The sequence below is a fragment of the Callorhinus ursinus genome, unplaced genomic scaffold (assembly GCF_003265705.2).
Source record: "Callorhinus ursinus isolate GAN/ISIS: 27379988/994484 unplaced genomic scaffold, GSC_fseal_2.0 scaffold26, whole genome shotgun sequence".
Taxonomy (NCBI): Eukaryota; Metazoa; Chordata; class Mammalia; order Carnivora; family Otariidae; genus Callorhinus; species Callorhinus ursinus.
This window is the reverse complement of record NW_027397088.1, coordinates 5,804,358-5,827,349: the sequence shown is the minus strand read 5'-3', so window position 1 is coordinate 5,827,349 and position 22,992 is coordinate 5,804,358. Positions and strand designations below refer to the sequence as shown.

At 42.5% G+C, this 22,992-nt stretch overlaps 1 protein-coding gene across 1 annotated transcript in view; it reads left to right on the top strand.

Annotated features, from left to right (window-relative positions):
- Positions 1 to 18,590, top strand: part of LYRM4 (LYR motif containing 4) — a 264,652-nt gene extending 246,062 nt beyond the window's left edge. The window contains exons 3-5 of the transcript XR_012373806.1: positions 17,247 to 17,460; positions 18,054 to 18,222; positions 18,351 to 18,590. The gene's annotated coding sequence lies outside the window, so the exon portion shown is untranslated. The remainder of the gene's footprint in view (positions 1 to 17,246; positions 17,461 to 18,053; positions 18,223 to 18,350) is intronic.
- The last annotated feature ends 4,402 nt before the right edge of the window (positions 18,591 to 22,992 follow it).

Genomic DNA, 22,992 nt, shown 5'->3' with positions numbered 1-22,992 from the left:
GTCATTTTTAACATTTTTCTCATCTATTTTTAAAATTTGTTTGTTAGTGTTGTTTCTTACTATGATTACCATTGCAGGGCCTCTCAGCCACCTTTGCTGATGAGGAAACCCATGTTGACAATGACCATCTCCTCTAGACCATCAGCCAGGTGGCTTTGCTGAGGTGCAGTTGATCTGGCGCATCCTGTCTTGGACAGTAGCCATGAAAGTCATTCACCAGATCGGCTCCTCCAGCCTCCAGATTCCTCAAAGGTCAAAGCGTGAAGGCCATGAGTCACCCCAAAATCCTGAAGCTATCTGAGGTGATTGGGACCCAGGAAACACTCCATCTGGCCATCGAATGTGCTAGTGAAGGAAAGGTGGTTGATTACCCACTGCACCACAGCCACATGAAAGGGAAAGAGCCTTGTGGACGGGGTGCCTGGGTGGCTCAGTCAGTTGAACGTCTGCCTTCCGCTCAGGTCATGATCCCAGGGTCCTGGGATCGAGCCCTGTGTCGTGCTCTTTGCTCAGTGGGGAGCCTACTTTTCCCTCTGCCCCTACCCCCTGCTTGTGTGCTCTCTCTCTCTTTCTCTCAAATAAATAAAATCTTTAAAAAAAACTAGATGGAGGACTCTTTTCGCAATGTATAATGTAGCAAATTATCACAATGTACACTTTCAAGAACTTAACAATTTCATATGTCAATTATACTTCAATAAAGCTGAAGCTTTAAAAAATTTAATAATTCCTGATCCTCAGTCCCAGTGACAGAGGTATTTTACAAGAAATCATGAAGGATCCATCAGTAAACATGAGCCCTGAAGAGGACCTGAAGCCAGATACAACCAGCCACTCCCTGACTATAAGGACACCCTGCAGATAGAGTCGATGCTGCCCATGGGCTACAAGTAGAGAGAGACCCAGGACTCACTGATGGGCCTGAAGCATGACAAAATGATGACCACCTGTCACCTCCTGGGCTATAAGACACCCCAGCCTGAGGGCTACACCATCACCATGAAGCCCTTGCTTCAGCGGATCCCACCATAGGGGAGTCCCTCCCCGTCCCGTGAGGTAGAGCCTAGGGTCTCTGTTACCTCAAGGCTCCAGAGTTTCAGGAACCTGCCATTCTCACTTTTACTTTGTTCTCTAACACAGAAAATAAGTGCCACGAGGACCAGGAGTCAGGTGGAAGGCCAGCAGAACAACCCTAGGCTTGCCAGTCCCCTACTTGGCCTGGAGACCACCACCTGCTGCCCAGCCTCCCAGGGTGGCCCCATGACCTCGTCCTCCACCCACAGCACCAGCAGCTGTGGGAGAGCCCCGGAAAGAACCAACTGCCCCATGGTGTGTCCCCGAAAGGAAACTCCCTCCACACTGGGCAGCGTGGTCAGGACCCGCAGAATTTGCCTGAAGGGATGACCCCAGCCTCTCCCTCTGGCAAGAGCCAGGGCCAGCAGGGGGCCACTGGGAGTTTCCTCACCTTCACAGACACCTGTGTTTCAGGTCAGCTGGAAGGACCCAGCCTGCAGCTCAAGACAGAGTGGAGCCCATCAAACTTCCCGTGGTGGATGACAGAGGTGATAAAGAATGTCAGGTTGGGCTGTGCTCCCTGCACTTTACAGGGAACACGAAGATCCTGAGTTCCATGCCCCAAAGATGTGGCACAGGACATGGCCAGGTGCTGCACAAACAGCTGCAGGTGTGGGCTGTGCAACGTGTACGTACTGCTGTGTGTGCCCGGAGTGCCCGGCGTACCCAGATGGCAGGACTTTGTCCAGTGTGCGAACTGCTGAGGTGTGCCAACTGCTGTGCGGGGTCTCGCCATGGCGTTCACATGAAGAAGCTATGTGGCACCCCCACGGCATTCAGAATTGCTGTGGCCACAATAACCCAAGCTTAAGTTGATGGCATTGTCAGGAGCCTCTGGGGGATACGAGCAGAGGCCAGCCCCTTTTCTGCATCTGCCGAAACATCAGAGATCGGACTGTTCCTGGAGCATTTCTCCCCCTCCCTGCTCTTCCTTCTCTTTGCTCCTGAGTTTGTGGGGAGGAGAGATGGTTCTCTAGAAATAAACTAAGACAACAAAAATAAATTCTGATGGGTAAGCATCTGATATCTTACTTTCTGAGTTGCTTTGGATGATGGACTGTGGAAGGTGATTACTGATTTGAATGGGTCTTGTGTGTTTGTCTTGGAGAATATAAGGTTGTCACTGCCTTGAGCAGATTATAAATGATGATACTAACACCGACAAGTAACGGTAGCATTTACTGTCATCGCAAGACTTTCTCTGCCTTCCTGATTCATTTTACCCACAGATGTCCATTTAGCAGATTGGGAAGTGAATGCTGAGGGAGGGTAAGCAGCCTGTTGATGGCACGGAGGGGGCGAGTGGCAGAGCTCCTATCCTAGCTAGTGCTCTCTACCCAGTACTCTGTGGCTCCCGTGGCTCAGATCTGGGGGTGCCAGAGTCCCGGATTTGCCATTCTTTTTAAGTTGGTTATACTGTGTGTCTTAAACGGATAATTCAGTCATATGAGAGATGAGACAACCAGCCACTTTGCATAGCGCTTTTCAGAGCTCCTTGTGAATTAATTTTCTCTTTTCTTTTTTGTTAAATTTTAGCTCCGGTTTAGTTAACATGCAGTGTTATATTAATTTCAGGTTTATAAAATAGTGATTCAGCCATCCCGTATATTACTCAGTCTTCCTCATAAGTGTCCCCTTAGTCCCCTTCACCCTTTTCACCCATCCCTGTCTGCTCCTCCCCTCTGGGAACAATCTGTTTCTTCTCTACAGTTACCAGTCTGTTTTTTGGTTTGTCTCTCTTTTTTTCCTCCTTTGTGCATTTGATTTGTCTCTTAAATTCCACATGAGTGAGATCATATGGTATTTGTCTTTCTCTGACTTCACTTAGCATTATACTCTCTAGATCCATCCATGTTGTTGCAAATGGCAAGATCTCATTCTTTTTGTGGCTGAATAATATTCCATTGTCCACAGATAGTCCATTCATCTATGGATGGACACATAGCACACTGAACAGTGCTTATCCCTGCTGGTGAGATTGTGGAGCATAGAGCCTGTTCTCATTAAAGAGTACTGGTTTTGCCAGCTAGCAGGGAGATTTGTTTTTCCATTGTTTGAATTTACAATTGGATGATTTACACGAGGAACAAAAACTTTAACAGGTATTCTTTCTTGGTTGTTTTGTGTTGGTTTTGATGGGGTGGGGAAGTAAGTTAACTGTCCCTGAGGGCTCTTGTTAAGTGTGGGGACGGTTCTGGTGGAAGCCCTCATCCACTGGGGCTCCTGGAAATGTGACATCCGGGCACCAAGTCTCTTTCAGTGCTGTCCCAGCCAGGGCTCCTCTTCCCCTGTCTGCTGTGGGTCCTGGTTTGCTTTGGGTTTTGTCTATACTGGAAGATAAAAACTTGTGTCCAGAGGGAAAGTTCCAGAAATGCTCCTGGGGATGATGATGGGAGTTTGATTTCCAAGTGAGTATTCCTGTTCAACTGAATAAGCTCCTGTGTAATTAATCAAAATCTTGATTACTGTGGGTTAGTTCTATTATTTTATATGTGAAAGCTCCCATCTTCTCTAATCCCTGCCAAGAATTCTTATTTTGTTTGAAAGCTTTTTCCTTAACGGATACTGGGGCGTTACTACTTTTATTAGCTTAAGACAACAAAAATTCTGTGTTTCTAGGTGAGGTTTTTTTGTTTTGCTTTGTTTTGTTTTTTAAAGCATCTGTGTTTTTCGAGCTGAAAATCAAAAGTATTTATTATGGAGGTGCTGATGATATACCCACAGGAATACAATATAGCATATAATTTAATTATCATAAAATGTAAAAATTCTAGAAATTTTTCCTCTGATCTGTAATATTTTCCTTGTGAAGAAAGTTTTTATGTTCTAATGCTTATTTTAAACACCCACGGGGTCATGTAAAGTGACATCGTTATGATGGGCAAGATAGTGTGTATTACAACCTTTCATGCCATCTTGGACTTATCCTGCTTTGTGCGGTAGAGGTACCAAGGCTTGGTCTTACGAAGGTGGGGTTATTTTTCTGTAATGTTCTAAGTGATGTTCGAAAGACCTCCCGCTGTTTTCCTTACACCCCAAATCACATAAGGGGTGAGTTAGGCTTTTAAGTCTCACAGACTTTTCATCAGGAGTTTCTGTTACAATACGATGATCTACGATGGAGAGCAGCGGCCACCCAGACTCTTACCAAGATTCCCTGCCAGCCACCTGGAGGCCAGAGAGGAATGACCAGGCTGGTGGAGGGCTCAGTACCACTGGGCCTTAGGGAACGGCAGGCAGGAAGCTGTCCTCACCGAGGATTTTGCACGGCTGGCCCTGGTTCTGCCGTGATAGCAGCTCCCGGTGTACCGGGCGGGAAATTACTCAGAAAAGAGCCGGGATAATGCGTATCCAGCTTACCTGCTTGAAACTAATAGGCAGCCTCTGGGATTTGCCCTCCATACCAATTAATTTATCATCTATTCTACTTTCTCTTCCCCTGCCTGCCAGTCACTACTCTTCTCAGGGATAACTGCAGGGAGGAGATGACGATTTTCCACCACGGTGTTTGCTGCAGTTGCCCGCACTGTTCTGTGAGCGTGTGGACCCTCCCAGCTCTCAGCCATCATCCCTCCCCTTTCTCAGCTCTTGGTCTGTGACTTGCACGTGTTTTGAACATACTGGTGAAGGAGCAGTTGAGCCATTTTGAGCCTTTCCTCTGCCTTCCCGGCTTGGCTCGCAGCCCCTGAGCTGCAGTTCTGCTTCCGGGAAGACGTGTTCAGTTGAAGGGGAGTCACGCTGGCTTTCCACTGAGAACCGACCACACACTTCCTTTGTCACTTCCCTGCCTCCTTAGATTGTCACGTGGGGAGACTGCCATCTTGCTGCCGGGAGGGGGTTGTTAGCAAGCACCTGCAAACATCTGGCTCCCTGTACTTCCCATGCACGTCCTGGGTGCAGAGCCCGAGAAATCTGAGCATTTTTCAGATATTCCTTTATAATTTGGTTAGTCTTTTTAGGTTAAAAAAATGTGTCTGAACAAATGTTGAATTTTATCAAATGGTTTCCTATATCAATTGAAGTGCTCACTTGTTTGTTCTATCTTACTCTGTATAGAAAATTACCTTGATCTGTTGAATTATTCTTGCATCCCTGGTATTAATACTTACATAAAAGGAGACAGCCAATAACAGGAACAGTTTGTTCAAGATAAAATTTGTTGTTTTTTGAGCTTTTAAATAAAAATATTTGTAAAACTCAAAAAGAACCCCACAAAAGAATGTGTCTATGTTGCTTGTCTATTCCATAGATACATGGCATATCAGTTCCTTTGGATATCTCATGCCCTTCTAAGCTGGCAGCTCTGGGAGATGTTTTAAAATCTGTTTTGTTTGTTTTTTTTTCCTCAGTAAAAAGGGAGAAGAATTGCAGACATACTGTGCGCCAGAGCACTTGAAGCAAATCTATTTCTAAATGAATATCGCAACTGAGGGACTTGCCAGAGTGATGCATTATTATTTTTTCCTCCCTGATGCTAAGTACACTAATGGGTATGCTGAGTGCTGCCCCCTCTGCCATCCGGTTGCAGGCGGGACTGGCATGATCCCACCTGCTTTGCCTGCCTCCCTGCGCCGGGACCCTGTTGCAGCAGTGTCCGGCTTCCTCCAAGCGTCGGGAGTACAAAGGATCACTCAGTTGCTGAAGAGCAGGGGCCACAAGTGTTTCTGGTGGTTTATCGTCGGGTGTGTTATCTTCTACAGCTAAAGCAACAGGTTCCTAAGAACAAGCGTCAGAAATAGTTTGCATGTATTTTCAGTCGAGCCATAAAAAAGTTATTCACTCGTTTAGAAAGATGCCATGATTTATGCTTAGTGATAAAATTGTTTAAATGATTACTTTTCTTTTCTTTCTTTTTCTTTTTTTAAGGGGTGGAGGCTGAGAGAGAATCTTAAGCAGGCATACACAGAGCATGGAGCCTGAAGAGGGGCTCCATCTCACGACCCTGAGATCATGACCTGAGCTGAAATTAAGAGTTAGGTGCTTAACCAACTGAGCCACCCAGGCAACCCAAATTATTACTTTAAAAAAATATTTGATTTACTAATTTGTGAGAGAGAGAGAGAGAGCATGAGTGGGGTGGAGGGGGCATGGAGAGCAGAGGGAGAGGGAGAAGTAGGCTCCCAGCTGAGCAGGGAGCCCAACGCGGGGCTTGATTCCAGGACCCTGGGATCATGACCCGAGCCGAAGGCAGACGTAAAAGCACACATTTTTAAGCATCAGAGTGGCAGAGATGAAATAAACCCAAAATACTTGGTGTCAGAGAGGAGCTGCAAATGTGCCTTCTCACCTGCTCTCGGTGGGAGATTCACAGGTACTATGTCTTTGTAAGGGTGTTTGCCAATATATCATGCAATTTAGAAGGTGCACGCACACCTTTTGACATGGAGGTTACCTTCGTCCAGGACGGTTCAGTACAGCACTTTTTATTTCATGCGACCATCCGTGGAGAGCTTATTCTGCCCCTCCTCCCCTCCCCCCTTCTCTCTGATGTGTAAGTCACCGGACTCAGGACTTCTGCTTGGTCTCAGTGCAAGCCCACTTTGCTGGGCTGGTGACTGAAAGGACATCTCTCTTACCCTGGGCAGAGTGATCACAGATTCTAGAGCAGGGACCCTGACATGTCAGGAGAAACACTTTTCTTTTTTCTTTTTTTTATAAATTTTTTATTGTTATGTTAATCACCATACATTACACCATTAGTTTTTGATGTAGTGTTCCATGATTCATTGTTTGTGCAAAACACCCAGTGCTCCACGCAGAACGTGCCCTCTTTAATACCCATCACCAGGCTAACCCATCCCCCCACCCCCTCCCCTCTAGAACCCTCAGTTTGTTTTTCAGAGTCCATCGTCTCTCATGGTTTGTCTCCCCCTCCGACTTACTCCCCTTCATTCTTCCCCTCCTGCTATCTTCTTCTTTTTCTTTTTTCTTAACATATGTTACATTATTTGTTTCAGAAGTACAGATCTGTAATTCAACAGTCTTGCACAATTCACAGCGCTCACCATAGCACATACCCTCCCCAATGTCTATCACCCAGCCACCCCATCCCTCCCACCCCCCACCAATCCAGCAATACTCAGTTTGTTTCCTGAGATTAAGAATTTCTCATATCAGTGAGGTCATATGATACATGTCTTTCTCTGATTGACTTATTTCACTCAGCGTAACACCCTCCAGTTCCATCCATGTCGTTGCAAATGGCAAGATCTCATTCCTTTTGATGGCTGCATAATATTCCATTGTGTATATATACCACACCTTCTTTATCCATTCATCTGTCGATGGACATCTTGGCTCTTTCCATAGTTTGGCTATAGTGGACATTGCTGCTATAAACATTGGGGTGCACGTACCCCTGCGGATCCCTACATTTGTATCTTTGTGGTAAATACCCAGTAGTGCAATTGCTGGATCGTATGGTAGCTCTATTTTCAACTGTTTGAGGAACCTCCATACTGTTTTCCAGAGGGGTTGAGGAGAAACACTTTTCATTTCCCTCAATCATTAGCCTCCTGCACGGGACTATCCTGGCAAGTCTGTGGAGGGAGACTTGCGCACATGGCTGATGTCCCCAGGGCTCCAGTGGCCGCTGTGAGATCCTCCTGAAGGTCCTTATCCGTGACAGGTCAGACTTCTCCCCCTCTAGCTGGCACCAGCAGGGGCTAGAGATTGGCTTGGCCCGGGGCTCCTTTTTCTCACTCCTCTGCCACCTTTGTGAAGGCTTTGTGTTCTGGGGACAATGGCCTTGTCACTCTGCTCCCTCTGAAACCTGGGCCCGGAGCGTACCAGCCACATGGGAGACCCCGAGTGGGCCCTCCCAGCAGCGCTGTCTCTGTCAGATGCTCGGAGTAGTGAGTGTGGGGAGCACGCCATTCAGGTGTGGACTGTTCTTTCCCAAGAGGCAGCATTTTGAATTCGAGACCTATTTACATATACTTTGCATTAATTTACATACCAGCCTCTGCTAACGAGCCCTAAATACCCTTCCATGAATTTCAACTAATAGTACAGCTAACCACTGTGGTAGCCAGACCTGATATTAAGGGCATTACACACATGAAAAACAGAAAAGATCTGTGAACACATAATCATGAGCATGGTAAATCCGCCCGGGCCCTTCACGGATGCACCTGCCCCTTAGCCTGATCCTTATGCTGGGGTGATAGCGCATTTAACACTCGTGAGGGAGATCGTGCCTTTCGAGCACTCAGCTGAGTTAACCCCCGTCCTGGAAAAACAAGGAAGGGAAAGAAACATTGACCATTTTTCACTTAAATTTATTTGCAATCTTTCATTTAAATTGGCACTAATGCTACCAGTTATTTCATATTTTTCTGTTATTTGACATGAAATCTGCATAGTTTGTGAAGTTGGTTGGTGATGAGAAGAACACAAAAAGGTGATGTTGTAGATGGCAAAGATTGCCCATAGAGTTTGCAGTGTCCAACCTGCGTCCTTGCATGCCTTTCAGCTCTGAGATGAACTTTTTCCTCCTTTTTCTCCTTTCTCAGCCTTCATCGTGGAGTGAATGGACCGCAATCTGCCTCACTTGAGAATGGAAAGTTGGGGGGATGGGCAGGGGGACAGGTACACCTGCACGGCCCCCTGCCTTGTGTTGATTCCCACTTTGTGGGTTCCAGTGGGTGTTGACATTATTCTGGGCTTTACCGAAACAATGTACTAACTCCTGGTCTGTACAGCTGACTTTTAATAGCATTTTGGGAAATTTTACCTCCTTCAGAGATTAGACAAGGAAGAAGAGGGATCTGTTCTCAAACAATGAAGGAGTCCTTGAAATTCATGCTACTTTTTGCAGGTCCCCTTAAAATCCTGATCTCCTTTAGGGCTTCCAGACCCAATTCCAATGTGTGGGTGAATCCCCTCCCATACCACCAGTGCTGCTATCAGGGCTGCGATGTCAGAATATAATTTTCCAAATGGTCCTGTTCTATGTGGTGGATAAGTCAGGGGTATTAGAGAACTATATTTTAATTACACTGTGGCCTTATCTGCTTATGTGGCTTGACTGATTTCCAAATACTCTGCTGTGCATTGTTTCTATTTAAAAAGTATGGCTAAGCTCAAACTATGGAAAGAGTCCAGATGTCCACTGATGGATGAATGGATAAAGAAGATGTGGTATATATACAATGGAATAGTACTCAGCCATCAAAAAAAATGAAATCTTGCCATTTGCAATGACATAGATGGAACTAGAGGGTATTATGCTAAGCGAAATCAGTCAGAGGAAGACAAATATATGATTTTACTCATATGTGGAATTTAAGAAACAAAACACATGAACATAGGGGAAGGGAAGGAAAAATAAAATGAAAACAAAGAGGGAGACAAGCCATTAGAGACTCTTAACTCTAGGAAACAAACTGAGGGTTGCTGGAAGGAAGGTGGTAGGCAGGATGGGGTAACTGAGTGATGGGCATTAAGGAGGGCACTTGATGGAATGAGCAGTGGGTGTTATATGCAACAGATGAATCACTAAATTCTACCTCTGAAACTATTAATATACTATATGTTAATTAAATTGAATTTAAATTAAAAAAAGTGTGGCTAACCAACTCAAACAAGCTGATAGAAGGTAATTCTATTGTAATCTGGATGGAAAGCCTTGTGAAATATTTTAGTTACTGTAGCATACCAATTTTTAAAATAAGTCATGTGACTTACCTGAGTTCAATTTCTCCCAACATCAGAGTTAGGGTAGAAAAGTATGAATGTGAGTAAAACTAGAATGAATGCACCGGTAACTCTGAATTGACTATATTCATTACCCTGCCATGATGAAGGTACCATTGTTTCCTCTACTAAATCTTACCCATCCATTAAGATCTCAATTTCCTCCTTCTGTGATTTTCCCTTCCTTGAACATCTCTAAGACCCACTTGATTAGGCGCCACCTTGCCCTATAGATTTTTTTTCCAGTTTCGTATCCCAAAATAGTTTTTAATTTCCATGAGGGCAGGAGATGTTATCTTATGCTACTTCTGCACTGGCAGCACCATTCAGCTCTGTGTTTCGCATCCAAGTAAGAGGTTCTGTTTCTCAAGCTGGTTACAGTGATATCACAGTGATAACTTCTGCAAGAAGACATAACAATCCTCAGTGTATACACACCTAATAACAAAGTGTCAAAATATGCAAAGTAAGAACTGATAGAACTACAATGAGAAATAGATGAACCCACGATTATAGTGAGAGACTTCAGCAACACTCTATTGGTAATTGACAAACCGAGCAGGCAGAATGTCAGCAAGGCCTGATGGAACAGCATAATCAATTACTGGATCTAAGTGACTACTTCAAGTGAAGCAGATCTTGTAGACTACCTCATCCTACAGCAAGACAATATAACATATCTACATTAGGTACATAACAACAAATCATCAAAATATATGAAACAAAAATTGACAGAATTAAAGGGGGAAATATAGAATTCTACAAAAATAATTGAAGACCTTAATACCACACTCTCAGTAATAGAGAGAATAACCAGACAGAAGATAAGCAAGAAAATAGAGGACTTGAACAACATGATTTCCCAACTAGGGGTAATAGACATATACAGAACATTCTACTCAACAGTAACAGAATACACATTCTTCTCAAGTATATTTGGGACATTCTGGAGGATAAGCCACAAATGTTAATACACAGATAAGTCTTTATATATTTAACCAGATAACTATGATATATAATATCTTCTCTGACCACAACAGGATAAAGTTAGAAATTAATACAGAAGAAAAACTAGAAAGTTAACAAATTTGTAGAAATTTACACACTCTTTTTTATTTAACGAGTTATTTATTTATTGGAGAAAGAGAGAATGCACACAAACAGGGGGAGGGACAGAGGGAATCTCAAGCAGACTGTGCTGAATGTGGAGCCCGATGCAGGGCTCAGTCCCATGACCTATGAGATCATAACCTAAGCTGAAACCTAGAGTCAGACCCTCAACCAATTGAGCCAACCAAGCACCCCTAAACAACAAACTCTTAAACAACAAATGGGTCAAATAAAAAATCACAAGGGAAATTAGAAAATACTTAGAGATGCATGAAAACAAACACCACACCCCAAAACTTAGGGGACCCAGCAAAACCAGTGCTAAGGGAGAAATTTATACCTCTACATTTTTATATCAAAAAGGAAGCTCTCAAATCAATAACCTAACATTACAATTTAAGGAATTAGGAAAAGAAGAATATGTTAAACTCAAATCTAGTAGAGGAAAGGAAATAAAGATTAGAGCAGAGATAAATAAGAGAATAGAAAATCAATGAAACAAAAAGTTGGCTATTTGAAAAGATCAACAAAATTGACAAATTTTTAGCTAGATTAATTTAGGAAGATAGAAGATTCAAATTACTAAAATTAGAAATTACACCATATACAAAATTTAACTCAAAATGGATCAAACATCTAAATTTAAGAGCTGAAACTATAAAACTCTTCAAAGAAAACACAGGGGAAAACCTTCATGATATTAGATTTCACATTTACTTCTTGGATATGATACCACAGGCAACAAAAGAAAAATAAATTAGACTTCATCAAAATGAAAAAAATTTGTGCATCAAAGGACACTATTAACAGAGTAAAGAGGCAACCCACAGAATGGGAGAAAATTTTTGCAAATCAAATTTATAGTGAAGTATTAATATCCAGAATTCAACAATACCAAAAACTTGATTAAAAAATAGGCAAAGGACTTGAATAGGTGTTTCTCCAAAGAAAATATACAAATGACCAAGAAGCACATGAAAAGATACTCAGTATCACTTATCATTAGGGAAATATAAACCAAAACCATAATGAGGTACCACCCGACACCCAAAGGATGACTACTATTTAAAACAAACAAACAAGCAAACAAAAAATAAAAGATATGTTAGTTAGGATGTGGAGAAATTGGAACACTTGTGCACTGCTGGTGAGAATGTAAAGAGATGCATCCACTATGGAAAACATATGGCAGGGCGCCTGAATGGCTCAGTTGTTAAGTGTCTGCTTTCGGCTCAGGTCATAATCCCAGGATCCTGGGATCAAGTCCTGCATCGGGCTTCTTGCTCAGCAGGGAACTTGCTTCTCCCTCTGCCTGCTACTCCCCCTGCTTGTGTTCCCTCTCTCTTTCTCTCTCTGTCTCTCTGAAAAATAAATAAATAACATACTTTTAAAAAAGCATATGGCAATTCCTTAAAAAATTAAAAATATGATTACCATATGATCTAGTAATTCCAATTCTGGGCATTTACCCAAAAGAATTGAAATCAAGGACACTAAGACACTATACTTACACACATTGTTTATAGCAGCATTATTCTCAATAGCCAAAAAGGGGAAGAAACCCAAGTGTCCATCAATGGATGAATTGGAAAAAATGCAGTAATACATACAATGGAATATTATCCAGCCTTAAAAAGAGACGAAATTTCAGACATGTGCTACGATAAATTAGGTAGCCAGAAAAAAACAAATACTGTATGATTCCACTCATATGAGGTACCTAGAATCATCAAATTCACAGAGACAGAAAGTAGAATTGTGATCACCAGGGACTGAGCGGAAATGGGAAAGGGAAGTTATTGTTTAATGGGTACAGAGTTTCAGTTTTACAAGATGAAAAAAAATTCTACGGTTGGGTGGAGGTGAGGATTGCACAAACCTTGAGTGTACTTAATACTACTAAACAGTACATTTTTTAAAAAATGCTTAAAGTGGTAAATTTCACAATTTTAAAAAATAAATGATATTTTAAAAGATGAACAAACTATGGCTATATACAATGCACTGAATATCACCATCATAATGGTGCAGGAAAGAAATCAGATGCAAAAGTTTACAAACTATATAATTCCATTTATATATCTTAAAACAAATGGAAAAATGAAACTGAGGTCTGTCTTCCAGTAATGATGAAGTAGCCTGTGAACTAACACTCTCACAGATAACAATGATAAAATCTGGACAAAATATTATATATAGTTATATAGAAATATGTACCTATACATAATACACATGATGTATGTGTATATATTTCCAATAAAACAAGCAGAAGAGGAGGGAAGTCTACCCTTGAATGATGGGAATTGCAACAGCAAGTATTTGCAAACTTGAGTCTTTTTGCCTCAATGCACTTCACAATCTGTGCATGGCCCATGTAGGCGGAAAACCACAGTCTTACTGGTGGTGTCAGAGAGGACATACTTGGGGTTAGCAAAGTAGGTAGAAACTTAGGGGAGAACTTTTGGAAAGGAGAGAGCCACAAAAGGGTAAATTCCAAAATACATATGTAAGTTCCCCTAAATAAGGGCTAGATCTTTAAACTACATATGTGCAGAGCATCCTTTAGGGGCCCAGCCTGAAAGAGGATTTCAGCTGTGCCCACTGTAGGTGAGGTTTTGAGTCTAGCCAAGTTAAGTCTGTGCTAGGAAAATAACACTCTTCAAAGGAATAAAACAGAATCCAGGGTCTCTATAACTATCGCTGATAATGTCTAGTATGCAATTTTAAAAAATCATGAGATGTGTGAGGAAGGAGGAAAGTGTATTCTATATACAAGACAAAAAGCAGGCCGTGGAAACTATCCCTAAGATATCTACGATGTTGCAGTTAGCAGACAAGGATTTGAAATCAGCCATTATAAATATGTTGCTGAGGGTAAAGGAAAATAGTCTTATAATTAATGAACAGATGTGGAAACTAAGCAGAGAAATGCAAATTATAAAAAAAAAGTTAAAAAGATGACAAAAGGAAAAGGAATTAACTTTTGAGCTTGTCAAAATTTTAAAATCCAACATTTGGTAGAAAACCTAAATTTTTAGGTCCAAGAAGTTTTTTATTATTTTTTTTAATTCTTTTTTTTCCTAAATTTTATTTATTTATTTATTTGAGAGAGTGAGAATGAAAGATGGAGAGAGAGCACATGAGAGGGGGGAGGGTCAGAGGGAGAAGCAGACTCCCCGCTGAGCAGGGAGCCCGATGTGGGACTCGATCCCGGGACTCCAGGATCATGACCTGAGCCGAAGGCAGTCGCTTAACCAACTGAGCCACCCAGGAGCCCCCAAGAAGTTTTTTAAAAAACTCAAAAGAAAATACAAATAAAACTAAACCTAAGCACATCATAGTCAAACTGCAAAAATCCAAACATGATAAGAAAATCTTGAAAGCAGCCAGGGACGGACACCACACTATGTAGAGGGGATAATAATATGAATGATGGATGATGTATCATTCAAGAACAAGAGACAAATCAACAATGAAATGATATCTTCAAAGTGCAGGGGGAAATGTCAATATGAACACAGGATTCCACATTCCCTCAGCAAAAATCTCCTTCAAAATGAAGCAGAAGCCACAGTGGGATGCCACACACCTATTAGAAATGGCTAAAATAAAAATAAAATTGCAAATAGCAAGTACTTTTGAGGCTCTGGAATGACTAGAACTGGAAATGCAAAATGGTACAGTGTTTGGAAAATAATTGAGCAGTTTTTTGTAAAGTTAAACATTAGATGACCTAGATATTCCACTCCTAGTATTTAATGAAGTAAATTGAAAACTAATGTTAAAAACTTGTGTGTGAATATTTATAGCCACTTTAGTCATAACTGCCAGAAGCTGGAAATAAACCAGGTGTTCTTTAACTGGTGAGCAAATAAGTACACTATGATGCATCCATACAGTAGGATACTCCTTGGCAACAAAAGGAGCAAACTTGATTCACACAAGGACAGGGATGTATCTTAAATGCATTTCTCTAAGTGAAGGTAGTCAGACCCCAAAAGCTACATATTACATGATTCTATTTACATGACATTCTAGTAAAGGAAAAATTATAAGGGTGAAAAACGATCAGTGGTTGCCAAGGATAAGGTGGGGGAGGAGCTGACTACAAAGCGGCAGCACAAGAGACTTTCTGGAGAGATCTTTATTGAATCTACAGTGTTAGCCATTTAGGACATCAGTTACCTTTGTGACGGAGGGAAGGAGAAAGTGATTGTCAGGGAGACTGAGCAAAGCTGGTTCAAGCTCTTGGTCACACAGATGTATTCAATCTGTAATAATTCACTGAGCTTTACATGAAGAGTTTCTGCATCTATTTCAGGATGCAGTTTATATGTCAATTAAATTTTTAAGATTTATTTGAGAGAGAGAGAGCGCGCGCGAGTGCTCACACATGAGCTGGGGGGAAGGGGCAGAGGGAGAAGCAGACTCCCCCCACCGAGCAGGGAGCCTGACCCCACTTGGGCTCCATCCCAGGACCCTGGGATCAGGACCTGAGCAGAAGGCAGCCTCTTAACATCCCTGAGCCACTGAGGCGCGCCTATGTCAATTAAAATTTAAATACTACATATTTGCATAAAAATCCTAACTCAGTGTCTCAGAATAACAGCAGCCTTTTGTTGTGTTTTGTGTTTACGTAAAACACGTTTGCTCATGGCATCATCGGATGGATTTTAATATTCCAAAGTATTACCGTTTGCTCATGGATCATCAGATGGATTATATTCCAAAGTATTACCGTCCTAAACCTTGGGTGAGCTCCTAGGGTCTTTCCATTTTTGCTTCAGTTTGGTAAGTCACGTGGTTTTGATTTTTTATGATGCAGTGTTTTTCCAGAGAAGTCCTCCCTTCCTAAGATGTGTACCAACACCAGGACACCTAGCACGGTTCCTTGCACATTGTATACACAATACTTGGGGCACTGTATTGACAGGAACAAACCCAGTAGGAGAAGCTTGTTTGTGCACAGGCTAGTGAGCAGGTGATGGCAGATATGACTGAAAAGCTACACTCGGCAGCAAATGTTTTCATACTTTATTTGATCAACTATTTGCAACTAGTTCAGCCAATGATAATTGGTTTAACGAAGTGGTTTTCAGCCTTGGCCACACACTGTGATCACCTGAAGAGCTATTACCTGATGCCCAGGCTCCGCTCCAGGGATTCGGATGTAATTGATCTGTCCTAATTTGGGCTCTGGGAATTTCAAAAGCCCCCCCAGGTGATTTCATATGGAGCCCCGGGTGAGGACCACAGATTTGGGGCCAGGGATGCATCAGCTGTAAGTGATTTCCATGTGTGCTCCAGGGTTTTAGAAAACAGTTCTGCCCTGTTAAAATCAAAGGGCTACTTTGGATTACTCCGCTATCTGTCTAAACTGCAACAGGAGGAAATGTCTTCTTAGCAGATCCATCTTTATGTCACTTGCTTTCAGAATAAGGGGTTGCTTCGGGCACAGCAGTTTGATTTAGTCTGTGTTGAAAATCATTAATAGCCGGGACGCCTAGGTGGCTCAGTCGGTTAAGCGTCTGCCTTCGGCTCAGGTCATGATCTCAGGGTCCTGGGATCGAGTCCCACATCGGGCTGCCTGCTCAGCGAGGAGCCTGCTTCTCCCTCTGCCTGCCACTCCCCCTGCTTGTGCTTCCTCTCTCTCTCCCTACTAAATAAGTAAAATCTTTAAAAATAAAAAAAGAAAATCATTAATAGCCTACAGATACCAAAAAGGGATGAAAAGAATTTGCAAACATGTGGAGCACATTATACATGTTTTCAAATTTCTCCTATGATTAGAAAGGAAAGCTACATTGCTGAAGACTTGATTTCCTAAACAGCCCTCAGCCATTTCCCTAAATTATTTCAAGTGTTTCCAAGATACTCAGTGTTCTCTGAAGGGGATTATTCCCAGGGTGAAGGGTACGAGATGGATGCCGATCTCAAAGGAATTCTGCTTCTACTGCAGAAGCCTCACTAGCAGAACCTCTGATGACGAGGGAAGCTGCAGGGGCAGCATGATCCTCGTGGAGGCGGGGGAGTGCTTTAGTCAGGTGGAGTCGAGACGGGGTCCCAGCCCAGCCATTTAGTTGCCGTGGGGCTTTGGACAAGTTTCTTGACTTGGATGACAGTTACGTAAACCTCTTGCAGGAAAAGGCCTAATACTGACTGCAAAAACACCAGCGATTCTTCATTCCTCCTTGTGGCCCACGCCCTCCTCTGCAATGTGATTTTACCGCTGCTCCCATTCAGAGGCTGACTGTCTTCCTCTGGTCTTACTCGCTCTGGCCAATAACAACGCAGTGGGTATGATGACTGTGCCAGTTTGGGGCGTGGGCCCAAAAGGTCTTAGATGCTTCTGCTTTTTCTTTCAGAATACAGCTGTCTCCAAGCCCATGTGAGCCCGCTGGAGGATGAGATACAATGAGGAAGAGAGCCAAGTTGCCCACTTGACAGCCAGCTCGCCCCCAGAAGCAGAGCCCCCAGCCAACGAGCAGCTAACCACACACGCATGAAGGAGCCCAGCAGAGACCAGACTGGTCCTGCGGAACCCAGCCTAAACTGCTGACCAGCTCAGTCATGAGCTAGGTAAGTACTGGGGTGGTTTGTTACACAATAGCTAACTAGTACATACACCAATCGCAGACACGATGTCAAGATTCAATGATCTATTAATTACAGGTTACTTGGCAAACAGTAGGCAACCTATAGGTGCTGATTTCCTTCTTCCTTTATTGAAAGTTGCATCTCTCAAGTTAAACAGAAATACATGCAGACGTGTATGTATGTGAATGGTGCTTAAGCTCACACAGCTCCCCACACTGCAAGAGGAAGTGGGCGACCAGAGTCTGACTGCGAGGGCCCAGGGCCAGACTGCGAAATAAGTTTGCCTTTTCTCCCTCCGAATCTAAACTCTGGAGGTCAAGGCTGTGGACAGATCTAAAGACATGGAGTTCCCTCCTTTGGGGGCTCCATCTTCCTTCTATTGCTGTCTGACCTCTGGGAAGGGGGAATGGACCCACCCCAAGACACAGTTTGTTGGGAAGCCATGGTCTACTCTAGGAAACTTCCTCTTGGGGCACCGTCTCTTCTCACCTTGGGCTGAGGGGAAGAGGTTGGTGGGGAAGGGGTGATGCCTCTGGAAGGGAAGGGGATGTTTTCAGGCACTTTACTTCCCCAAGGTCAAGAGGAGTCACCTCCCCAAGGTCAAGAGGAACCCTGAGTGCTGCATTTCCAATGTGACAGCCTCTCAACACATGTGAGTGCTCAGCACCTAGAATGTGGCTGGTCCAAGTTATGATGCGCTGAAAGTGCAAAATAGAGTGAATTTCAAAGATTTAATACAAAAAGGTGAAATATTTCATTAATAATTTTATATTGCTTACACATTAAAATAATATCTTAGATATATGAGGTTAAATAAATTCATAGTAATACCATCAATTTCACCTGTTTGTTTTTATTTTCTCTAATGTGAGTGTTGAGATTTAAAACTACAGACGTGGCTCACTTCCTGCTTCTACTGGACATTGCTCTCTTCAAGGACTGCCTCCTTTTCAAAGCGCAGGCTGCCTCCTCAGAAGAGCAGAGGACAGGAAGATTAGGAAATCTGAAATTTTGAAAGAACTTGGCATTTTACTGGTTCCACTTGTGAATAAGGGATTTAATAAGGCTTTAAATTTAAGATTTAATATTTAAAATAAAACGCATCATTTCAACATCGTGTTAGGAATTGGTATCGTTTTGCACGAGGGTTGCAGAAGCAATGCGAAGACATGGTTCTTGGCTCCAGACCTTTACTACTTAGCCTCTCACAGATTGGCTCCAGGTCCTGATATTTCCATTTTACATTAGATCCCCTTCCTCCAGGGTGATTAAGGAATAAGGCTGAAATGAAGTTTGAAGCTCTCACAAACCAAAGGATTTTTCTTTCTGTGGCTTTACCAGCATTTTTAGTTTCTAATATTAGAAATACAAATTGCAGGCCACAGCTGGGAAAAAGAGTATAATGAATTGAGTCTAGAATCACACTACAGCTAATTTTCACAGGCATGTGCATTACCAAAAAGGGACATTACTTCCAACAATTCCAATACGTTCCCAGGACTTAGTCCACACCAAGCATCAGACTGAAAGTCCTCAGTGCCGTCACTGGTATAGAAATGGGACCATGCGCTGCATCCAGACAGGGCTGGGATGCTGTGAAGAGAGCAAATCTTCACAAAAACACTAAATAATAACACTCTCTAGTGAAAGCATGATGGTCGTTAGTTGATGCAAGGCAACTTTCTTTTTTTTTTCTAATAAACAACATCTTCAAGGAGAGAAGCCCAGCCTCCATGCAGTGCTTCCGTGGCTACTCAGGGATATGACCGAATTCAAGAGCAATAAAGGAGATGAAAGCCACATTTTAAATGTAAACAGATGGGTCACTGAAAAATTTTCAGATCCATAAATCCATGTATATGTTAATCATCACAGTATTGTGAGATGCAGGGAAACGATAAAGCATGTGCCACTTATTATATATTCCCCCCACCTTTCTCAAGTTCCTAAGTGCAGATACTCTATGAGAAAAAACAATTCCAATTGACATCAATGTGAACATTTAGTATTATAAAATTAGTTTTTTTCATTTTGTTTAACTTTAAAGCCAAAGATACATAGTTCTACCTCTAACATACTGCATTTTCATAAAAACTCTGAATGTGAAAAGCTTCCTTTCTTCGATTACTAACAATAATTGCAAAATTGCCCATTCTACGAAGAACACTCTTCTAGAACTGTGGGGAAATGGAAAAGAAATAACCAATATTGTTCCCATGACCTGGCAAGTCCCTCAAAGCTGGGGCAGAGAGATCGTTTCTCTGGGGCTTAGCACAGTGTCTGGCAAACAGTAGAAGCTTAATTAAGAGCTTGTTGATTGGATAAATGAATACTTCCAATGCACACGGAGGCCAAATACAGGTAAGTTCCACACCTGGTGCTGTGGACGGATGTGCGGAAGCACACTGACCGCCGCCGGTATACCCATTCCTTCCTGGGATTTAGCCACGCCCTGCTCCCCAGCCCCAGGGCAACGCTTCCCGCTGTGGGAGAACTTGGGGATTTCTCTCTCTCAAAGTTCTTACCTCGTCGCCATCTCCCTTCCCTCTGTCCCAACTGTCCTCCCACCTTTTATTCTGCCTTCCTCTGCTCAGAGCTCTGTTCCTTCTACGTGGAGCAGTTCCCGCCACTACACTTCCCTCCCAGCCCCTTCCCTTTCCTTCCCTCCCCGCCCCTCCTGCTGTACCTCTTCCAGCAGTTCTTGTCTGCTTTTCCTCATAAAATAACTCTTCTTCCACTCTCTGCCTCAGTCACATTCACTGGGGGAATCAAACATTCACCCCACAGTTTAGTATTCCACAGATTTGGAAAAAAAGGAAGTCATATTGTGGAACGAGAACCAGTGCCATCCACTTCTACAGATGCCGGAAGTAGTTTAAGAGCCGTTAGAATCTGCAGAGAAATCGTCATCGTTCTCATTTCCTTCTAATTAAGTTATTTTTCTCCAAGCACCAGCAGTCAAGACAAATTTTTATTGTGCCAGATATAGGAAGGAATGAAGTACCCACCCTGCTGCAACTTGGACGAACCTGGAGAACATTATGCTGAGGGAAAGAAGCCAGTCGCAAGAGTCTGAATATTATAGGATTCCATTTGAATGAACTGTCCAGAAAAGACAAATCTAGAGGGATGGATGAATGGATGCCTAGGGCCAGGGTAGTCAGGTGGGAGCCTAGCAGCTACAGGGAGTTTCTTTTTGATGTGATGAAAAGGATCCAAAATTGACTCGTGCCAGTTACACACATCTGTGCATAGACTAAAAACCATTAAATTATACACTTTAAATGAATGAATTATACAGGACATGAATTGTATCTCAAGAAAGCGGTTTAAAATTTTTACAAATGAGGGGTGCCTGAGTGGCTCAGATGGTTGGGCGTCTGCCTTCGGCTCAGGTCATGATCCCAAGGTCCTGGGATCGAGCCCTGCATCGGGCTCCTGGCTCAGCAGGGAGCCTGCTTCTCCCTCTCCCTCTGCCTCTCTCTCTGTTCATGCTCTCTCTCTCTCTCTCTCTCTGTGTATCTCTGTGTCTCAAATAAATAAATAAAAAATCTTTAAAAAAAAATAAAAAAATAAAATTTTTACAAATGATGAATTGTTTTACACATACAAAATTATATGGTATACAAATAGACATTCTGTATCTGTCACCTGCTTAATAAAATTTTACCACTACCTTTGACGCCCTCTGCATGGCCCTTCCCAAATACAATTCTTTGCCTCCCCTCCTAGAGAGTCATTCATCTGAAATTTTAAACAATTATTATTCCACTTTCATTATAATTTTGCCACATATGTATCTCTAAATAGTATAATGTTTAGCTTTGCAAGTTTCGACTTTCTACAGATGTATGTGCCAAATATACTTGTCCCTTCCCTTTCTCTTTCCACGTTGTATTTTTTGAGAGTCTTTCACATTTTAAAGTTCCTTATTCAGGGGCGCCTGGGTGGCTCAGTTGTTGAGCGTCTGCCCTGGACTCAGGTCATGATCCCCGGGTCCTGGGATGGAGCCCCGCATCGGGCTCCCTGCTCGGCGGGAAGCCTGCTTCTCCCTCTCCCACTCCCCCTGTTTGTGTTCCCTCTCTCGCTGTGTCTCTCTCTGTCAAATAAGTAAATAAAATCTTTAAAAAACTAAAAATAAAGTCTCTTATTCAATTCTATGCATTGTTTACTAATTAGCCTCTAAGTTTAAGATACTAAAACTTACCTCAGAGAGGATTCTTGTGAGATAATTAATATAAAGTGCTTGGAGTAGTGCCTGATTCATTATAGGTGTTCAATATTGTATACGTAATATATACATTATTACATAATTATTGATAATTATATATAAAATTATAGTGATTACTCCTTTCTCTGTTAATGTATATTATTTCATCAACTGCATTATGGATTAATAGTTTTCACATTATAGCAAAATCCGAGGTACACAGAAATGCCTCATTTTAGACATCTGAAGTCCCTGGATAGCTAAGATTTACATTTTTTACATCCCAATTTACTTCTAAACATATGTTTTTTCCCTTTAAACAAAATAAAAGAATGGGCTTTATAAAAAATGTCAACCATTTCCAAATTCTCTTCCAAAATTGTTATTTGAACATATGTGACAGAGCTTCAGTCAGACGGTGTGACTGTTCTGTGTTTTTTTCCCCAGCTTTCTTGAGATATAATTGACATATGACATTGTGTTCTGTTTTTAAAGTACGCCTTCATTTGTACACTTCATTTGTACACTTCCACCGTACACTTGAACACAGTCCACGTAGTTGCCATTGTTAATATGTGCACGTGCTCCACCAAATTCCAACCAGCCAAAGGGAGAGAACAGGAGGCAGTCTGGCTCTGAGCCCTTCCCAGAATGCCAGGGATTCCAGTCCTCGCTTGGGGGGTGGATCACATACCCTTCTTGGGGGCCACTGATGTTTTCCGCTGTGGCTGCTGGATCCAGTTCCCCGGCTGCCTTGTATACACCAACACCCGTCCATTTGTGGCGGATGCCTGGAGCCCTGGGCTGGAAAGGACTGTGAGGTCAAGTTTAGGCTTGGCAGGAGGGGGAGGCCTCTGATTTACTACCGGTGTCTTCAACAGCTACAGTTCTCAGCACCATCTTCCCTGCCACTCCCACCTGTAATGGGGTGATGTTAGGTGATTTCAGGTTAGCACGCGTACCGAAGAACAAACATACCCAGGAGCTTCAGAGTTGGAGAGTTCTCTCCTTTCACCAATATAGATCCAATATATTTGCATGTACTGTTGAATAATACAGGGTCTGAAGTCTGCGGGTCCACTTATCTGTGGATTTTTTACAGTACAGTACTGTAAATGTATTTTCCTTCATTATTTTAATGTTTTTTCCCTAGTTTCTTTTATTGTAAGAATACAGTATATAATACACATACACAAAATGTGTTAATTTATTGTTTATGTTCTCAGTAAGGCTTCTAGTCAACAGTAGGCTATTAGTAATTAAGTTTGGAGGGGGAGTCAAAGGTTAGATATGGGGTGCCTGGG